The 7,296-nt window shown below is 49.5% G+C and overlaps 1 long non-coding RNA gene across 1 annotated transcript; it reads right to left on the minus strand.

Moving 5' to 3' along the window:
• Positions 1-492: 492 nt before the first annotated feature.
• LOC309797586 lies at positions 493-6,639 on the minus strand. The gene is made up of 3 exons (XR_014292719.1): positions 6,581-6,639; positions 2,818-2,948; positions 493-563 (listed from the first exon to the last, which is right to left on the minus strand). It is a non-coding gene; the product is annotated as an uncharacterized lncRNA (long non-coding RNA).
• Between the last annotated feature and the right edge of the window lie 657 nt (positions 6,640-7,296).

Genomic DNA, 7,296 nt, shown 5'->3' on the forward strand with positions numbered 1-7,296 from the left:
AAGGCCAGTGATACATTTGCTTTTTATTTTGTTTTTATGAATTGTTGTAAAATTGAATGTATTTAAGTAAAAATACTTCAAGAAGAGTTGTGTTAATAACAGTGCTCAGGGCCGTGATAAAACTTGTGACAGTGGATCATGAAAGTCTGGGCATCACAAGTCCAGGGGTAGGGACCATGGTGAATTTCTAGCAGCATATGGTGGCCACCTCCCATCCCTTTCCCCAGGGGAAACCTGATGAGGGGCCTTGAGCCAACTGCCCAGAAAATCTGGGGAGAGTGTGTTTTCCATGGTCTTTTCACCCATCTCTTTGAGGCCAGCAAATCAAAGAATTAGGAGACTACATTAACAGACAAACACCCAGAAAGCCCCAGAGCTTGTGCTAGCTAATGGGCCAAGGAACCCCTCCAAAACCCTCAAGGCCACAATCTAGGCTTTCAGTGGACACCTAGGGGTCAGGAGGTTCAACGCACGGTTTTGCAGAGTTTTAACTCTTTCTCTTGGGCTTCCCACTTCTCCTTCTGGGCATCTTCCTTCTGTAACTCTTCTTTCAGCACTGAGCACTGTGGAGAAAAAGGACAAGGCCACGGGGGCTTGGCTGGGGGTCCCAAGTACCTGTGTTCATGCCCAGGAGTGTTTCCTGTTGTATAACCCAATCACACCTCTGAATTCTGAGAGGCGAGACCATTTGTGTGATGGGAGCATGGGATCCTGCAGTCCTTCCCAGTTCACCCCTCTCCTGAGTTCTGAGGAATAGAGCATCTAAGTTCCTCTTCAAAAGCCAGCAAACTTCACTGCAGGGGAAATCCAGCTTTGTAGAGTCTGGGGACTTAGGGTGCAGGAATTGGGATGTTTTCACGCTGTGACCAGTGAGGGCGGAGGGGGCTGAGCCAGTGAGCTCAGGTCCATCTTAGGGCTTTTGTGCAGGTTGCATCTCAAAGAAACAACTGCCCCGACTGGTGTGGAGGGGTAAACGGAGCTGTCTTGCCCGAGGGCGGCTTGGCAACAGGCATTAAGGGCATAAGGATGGATGTGCCTTCTTTTGACCCAGCAATTCCCACTTTAGGAATGTACCTTAAGGACAATGACTGGAGAAATAAGTAAATCTGTAGTTTCAAGGACGCTCTTCACAGAATTGTCAGTAACAGTGGAAGAAAAAAAAAAAAGAGGAAACAACCCAAGTGTTGTTTATAACAGCAGACCACTTTATAACACTGGATACATCCAGGAGAAAGTATGTAGCTTTTAAGACGAATGATAAGAGCGTTGATTTATTAGCACGGGAAAATAGTAAGCATTTAAAAATTTAAAAAATGTGCATAGTATAAATTAACTATAAAATGATTGATTGATTGATTTCTAGGCAGTATATAGAAATAAGACTGGAAGAACATACATGAAAATATTAACACTGATTTCTCAAGGTAGCATTTCCTCTCCTCTCTTTTTATTTTTTGTTCTCAATGTCATCTACTTATTTTTCTAAAATTAACACACATGATGTATGTCATTAAAAAAAAGGCATCTCAAATGTTCACAAGAGCAGTACCCTTGGTGATGACGAGCCCTTCTGCTATTGGCCAGCACAGTCTAGAGGAGAAGGGACCTCATTCCAAGGTCAACGAGGAAGGGGAAACGGGGACATAAATCATCCAAATGCACTTCAGGAGGTAGAAGAGCCAAGCAGGTGCTGTCTTTGCAGATTCCTTCTACTTAGCACCAGCTCTGCATCCCCTTCCCGTCCCCAACACACACACACACACACACACACACACACACACACACACCACATTAAACAGCTATAGCACATGCCTGGGAAGACACTCTGCTTGGGAGAAACGAATGCAGAGGGCTTGGCCAGGCAGCCAACCCAGGGCAGAGGCAGAAGAGCACAACGAAAACCAGCCTCCCACTTCTTGGAAAACGATTTTGTCATCCCCATTTCACACATGGGGAAATGGAGGCCAAATAAGTTACAATAAAAGAAAGCTCTGGGATGGGACCCTGGTCTGTCTGATCCCAAAGCTCGTGCAGTGCCTTTCACCAGCTCCAAACTGGGTATGGTACTACGTTCCAGGTATTACTTACTGTGCCTTTTCCTTGGAACCTCAAGATCTGTTCTCACCCCAGCCCCATGCAGACCTAGCTATCGGGTAGCCTCTGGGAATCTCTGAGTTGCCACCTGAGATGAAAGCTTTGAGGTTTTACCTTGACTCACAGAAACAGGCACATCATGCAAATACTGAGAAATCTTATCCTATAGGGGCAGGATTCTAAAGTTAGCATTGAAGGCAAGATTTGCAAAGGGTCAAAGTTACATGTAAAAAGCTCTTTGCTTGCCTACCACGTTCATCTTCCATAGAGACATTCCACACACTAGAGTCTAAGGAAGAAATGAGCGTCTGCGTGTTTGCATCTGGATCTTCAGACGTTCTGCTTTGAAGACAGTTATGAGAACCAGCGGTGCTGGGACCACGATGCAGCCGTGTGGTCATCCTTGCTCACAGAGAGATCGTATTCTGTTTAATGTTAAACTTTGTACTGGCAGTATATGCTCATAGGTGTGTTTGTTGCTGGGATTAAACAAACTCATTTATAATAGGGGTTAGAAAATGTTTGCTGGATTTGAAAATCTATTATGCTTCTTCTGAGCCACATACACGCTGTCCTTTGAAAGGCTTCAGAGAAGTTGGCCACCTGCCCAGCAGCTACCCTCCCTGTGTCCTTGGGCACTGGCCTCATCTCACCACCGTGTGTCATGTGACTCCACTGTGTCTGCTTTTCGCAGCTACAATTTGCTGATGACCCGACACTCACGCTGGAGCTGAGGGCTTCGAGCTGGTGATCCTTTTCTTTGTTCTCACTTTTCAGTTGATTCACCTCCTGTTGTAGTTGTTGAACTTGACCATCCTTTACTAACACGTCTCTTTGCAAAGATGACACCATCTCTGTAAAAGAACCAAACCAAACCAAAACAAAAGACTCATGGAGGTCAAAGAAGCAAGAAGGATTCTTGGCAACACCATGGCTCTCAGCCAACGTTCGGACAAGACGTTCAAAACCCGGGCCACCACCGGTGCCCGCCTAGAACTGGGGGGCTTTTTGCAAGGGTCCCAGAGCAGGAATGGGAATGAGAGCAAAGTCCACGGAACAGGGTTTGAGGCTTCAGTGAGAATGAGGGGCAGTCAGCACCAGCGAGAGGAGAAGCCTTTGGGGGCCCCTTGTGGGCACAGGCCAGGCAAAGCCGGGAGGAGAGGCCACACCATGGGCCTGGGGAACAAAGGCCCAGCACAGGGAAGGTCCGGGAATTCTTCTCCAGAGGCCAGGAGACGGGCGTGTGGCAGAGGGAACTGCTGGACACTATTGATGGGGTGGGTGGTTGGTTTCACACTCCTCTGAGTTTGGACCCCTCTCTACCACTTATTAGCTTGGTGGTCTTGGACAAGCTATTTCACCTCCCACTGTCTGTCCCACACAGAGTTATTGTAAGGGTCAAATGATGTGGTATGTCCCAAGAACACAAAGTGGCTAAATTATGTTTGTTCCATGGCGCCTATGATTTTTCTCGGCAGCCAGCTTCCAAAATGGGCCCAATGATCCCTACCACCTAGAATTCATGCCTTGTGTAGCCCCTCCCACCCTGAATAGGGCTGCCATGGGTAACCAATATGATACTCTGGAAATGACGGACTGTTTCCTCTCAGGCTGGGTCATAAAACACACTGTGGCCTCCTCTTTGCTCTCTCTCGAATTACTCACTCTGGGGGAAGCCAACTGCTGTGTTGAGGAAACTCAAGCAGCCCTAGAGAGAAGCATGTGTGCTCAGGGACTAAGGTCTCCGGCCAATAGCCACATGAGCAGCCATTCTGAAGGGGGATCCTCCAGCTCCCCCCGAGGCTTTAGATGACATGACTGATGCCCCAGCCGACATCTTGACTGCAACTCATGAGAACTAAGTCACCCCCCGCTCAAATTCCTGAACTACAGAAACTGGGGGAGATAATAAATATTGGTTGGGGTTTTATCCATTACATTTTGGGGTAACTTGTTATGCAGCAATAGATAACTACTCCATTACTGTAGTATCATTTTTTTAACATCTTTATTGGAGTATAATTGCTTTACAATGGTGTGTTAGTTTCTGCTTTATAACCAAGTGAATCAGTTATGCATATACATATCTCCCCATATCTCTTCCCTCTTGCATTGTAGTATCATTTTGAATAAAAGTGGGAAGAAGGGTGCATAAATGCAGTGGTATTGGGTTATCTCATACGGTTCTTTTCTTGAAAGAACATCAGGCCCAGTTTTAGTGGTAGGTTTCAATCAAGAATGTCTATGAAATAAAGCACAAAATGCTCCAGAATTTCATTTTAAGAATGAGCTTTGCCTCCAGGACACAGTTCAGTTACTTGGAAATCCCTCTGGGGCTTGCCACACTTTGAGTGGGTCCAGCCCATCTCAAGCATTATCCCAACCCAGGTCTGTCCGACTCCCTGATCGGAGAAGGTGGGATCTGAGACAGGCTTGATGCTTGGATGAGGTTTCACTGGCCGACATACGGGAGGAAGGTGAGGACCAGCGAGTTCATCCTTCCATTCCTGGTGCCCAGAACAGCACCTAGCCTGGGGGAGGTGCTCAGAAAATATCTGAGGACATCCCAAGTGAGGGAGGAGAATAAGCAGAGACCTGGGGGCAGCAGGGGGTGGGGCTGGGTGTGATTAAGTTGCAGAGTGAGGCAGAAGAAAAGCACAGATTCATACAGAGATGGGGATTCACGTGCGACTCAATGCTGTGCCTGGCTTCTACAGCTGTGGGCATGTTTCCTGCTACGCGCTGGCTGCCTTCAGAGTGATGTGCCCCTCTGAGGCTCACTGCCTCCTCCCTGTCACCTGCTTCTCTCCCTCCCCTCGTCTGTGAGTGGTCCCATCCTCTTCAGGTCTCTAGGCATGTCAGTTTATGCTTAAAAAACTCCACTGGATTCCCAACACCCTTGGAATAAAAACCCAGACCCCCCGACCCTGCCCAGCCCCACAATCCTCTGTTCACTCCACGCAGCCTCGCTTGCCCTTGGCTTGTCCTTGCCCACCTGAAACAGGTCCTCTCTAAAAGAAGGACATAGCCGTGGAGGATACAGCATAAACTGGTTAGAATCGGCTAGGTCCAAGGGGGCGTAAGATTCGACTTCCAGGGGAACTGGAGCCCCATTACAGGCTCATTGTAATACATGAGCAAAATGACACACGCACCAGCACCAGGACTGTTCCGAGGCTGACCATAAAGGTCAAAAAGTGGGTGGTGGGGCTTCCCTGGTGGCGCGGTGGTTGACAGTCCGCCTGCCGATGCAGGGGACATGGGTTCGTGCCCCGGTCCGGGAAGATCCCACATGCCGTGGAGCGGATGGGCCCGTGAGCCATGGCCACTGAGCCTGCGTGTCCAGAGCCTGTGCTCCGCAACGGGAGAGACCACAACAGCGAGAGGCCCGCGTACAGAAAAAAAAAAAAAAAAAGTGGGTGTTGGCCCAATTCCTGGAAATCCCCGCCTCTTCCCCAAAATATTAGCCTATAAAATTACCCAGCCCATAAAAACTAACCGCCCCATATTTGGGGGCCTCTAGCCTTCTGAGATGGCCCACACTCTGTCTGTGGAGTGTGTTTCTCTCTAAAGAAATCCACTTCTTACTTTGTCTCTCACTGAATTCTTTCTGCGATGAGACATAAAGAACCTGAGCTTTAGTAAGTCCCGAGACCAGATGCATGATCTCGATTAAAAGATAGTGGGTTCTGACTGGGTTCGAGTCCCAGCCCACGGGTTCAAGTCCCACCTGAGTTCCATGGTTGCACACCCACTAAGCTGGTCCCCCTTGGCCTCCCCCCTTGAAGCGCTGGCCACCACGACACAGTTTATTTTCTCCACAGCACCACTGCTCTCTGAAGTGGGCTTGTTTATTCATCCGTTTACTTTTATTGTCTGTCACCCCCTCCCAAATCTGTGAGTACAGGAATCTGACTGTCTTGCTTGGCTCTCCCTCCCCGGAGCCTGGAACGGGGCCTGACACCTAGTAGGAGCTCAAGAAACATGTGGAAGCAATGAAGGAATCCAGGGAATCAAAGCTCAGTCACAGCTGTGCATTGGCTGCCCCTCTCCCAACCCAAGCCCTTTATCAGGGAACCACCTCTGATCAAATTAGAAAATGGTTTCCTTTGGGCCCAAGTGCACTCGGCTGAAATGGGTGAGACTATGGGTGCCTTAAAGGAGTGACCCCATTTTGTCCATGCTCTAGTTTGCACTCAGGCTGCTTTGTGGAACCACCCAAGCCACAAGGCGACCTGTGTTCTCCCTGGTGGGGCCAGTGCTCAGGAGACCTTGTAGCCAAGAGATACCATTCTCTCAAATATTTACCAGGCCCTGCCCTCGGAACTGGGTGGCAAGAAACCTCCACTGAGGGAGAACTCTAATGCACCGACACGGGTGATCCCTGAGGCTGCACCCATGTCACGGGCACAGGTGCGCTGGTTGACTGGTGATGTCTGCAGGGGGAGGGCAGAAGCTCTGGGGCCTGAATGCAGAAGGGCCTCACCTGACGTGATGGCGGTCTCCCTCCTTAAGTTCTCGGCCTCGTGCTTCAGGGAGGTGATTTCCAGGGTCTGGCTCAGCACCTGGTTGTAGCCTTGCTGTAGGGCACTGATCTGTGGAAGGAGGCAACACACAGTCAGAGGGGGTCAGCCAGGCCTGCAGGACACGCCGGTACTTCTCCAACGTTGGGCAAAGAGTCGGGCTGATCTTGGATCGGGGTGTTGGGGAAACCAAGGTTTTCAGTTGTCACTAGTGGAAGGGGCAGGAGGGGCCTGTTCCTTCAGTGACCACCATGTCATCGGTCCTCAAGACACGAACCTTATCTTTGTGGCCACCCAGGGGCTCCGGTGCTGCTGTCTTCCTATGACCTGTGGGTTTTCAGCCATAAATAGACCAGCTGTTGGTTCCAGATCATCCAGCACTGACTGGATGCACAGCAAAGTTCAAGAGCCGGGAGCAGGTTATGAAAGGAATTCCCTCTAATGAGAATAGAGGGTAGTTTATACCTCACAGAACACTCCAGAGTTTACAGAGCCCGTTCACACATGCTACACTGATACTCGTCACAGCGTTGCTGAAGGCTGACGTTCCCATTAATGTGCCCATTTTGCAAGGGAGCCAGGTTGAGACTCAGAGAGGCGAGGCCCCCTGCTCGGGATCACGCGGCTGGTCAGACGTGGAGTCTGATTCAAACCCAGTCTTTAGTTGCCTGGTTCCTCC

This window comes from Mesoplodon mirus (assembly GCF_964341445.2).
Source record: "Mesoplodon mirus genome assembly, contig: HAP1_SCAFFOLD_759, whole genome shotgun sequence".
Classification (NCBI taxonomy): domain Eukaryota; kingdom Metazoa; phylum Chordata; class Mammalia; order Artiodactyla; family Ziphiidae; genus Mesoplodon; species Mesoplodon mirus.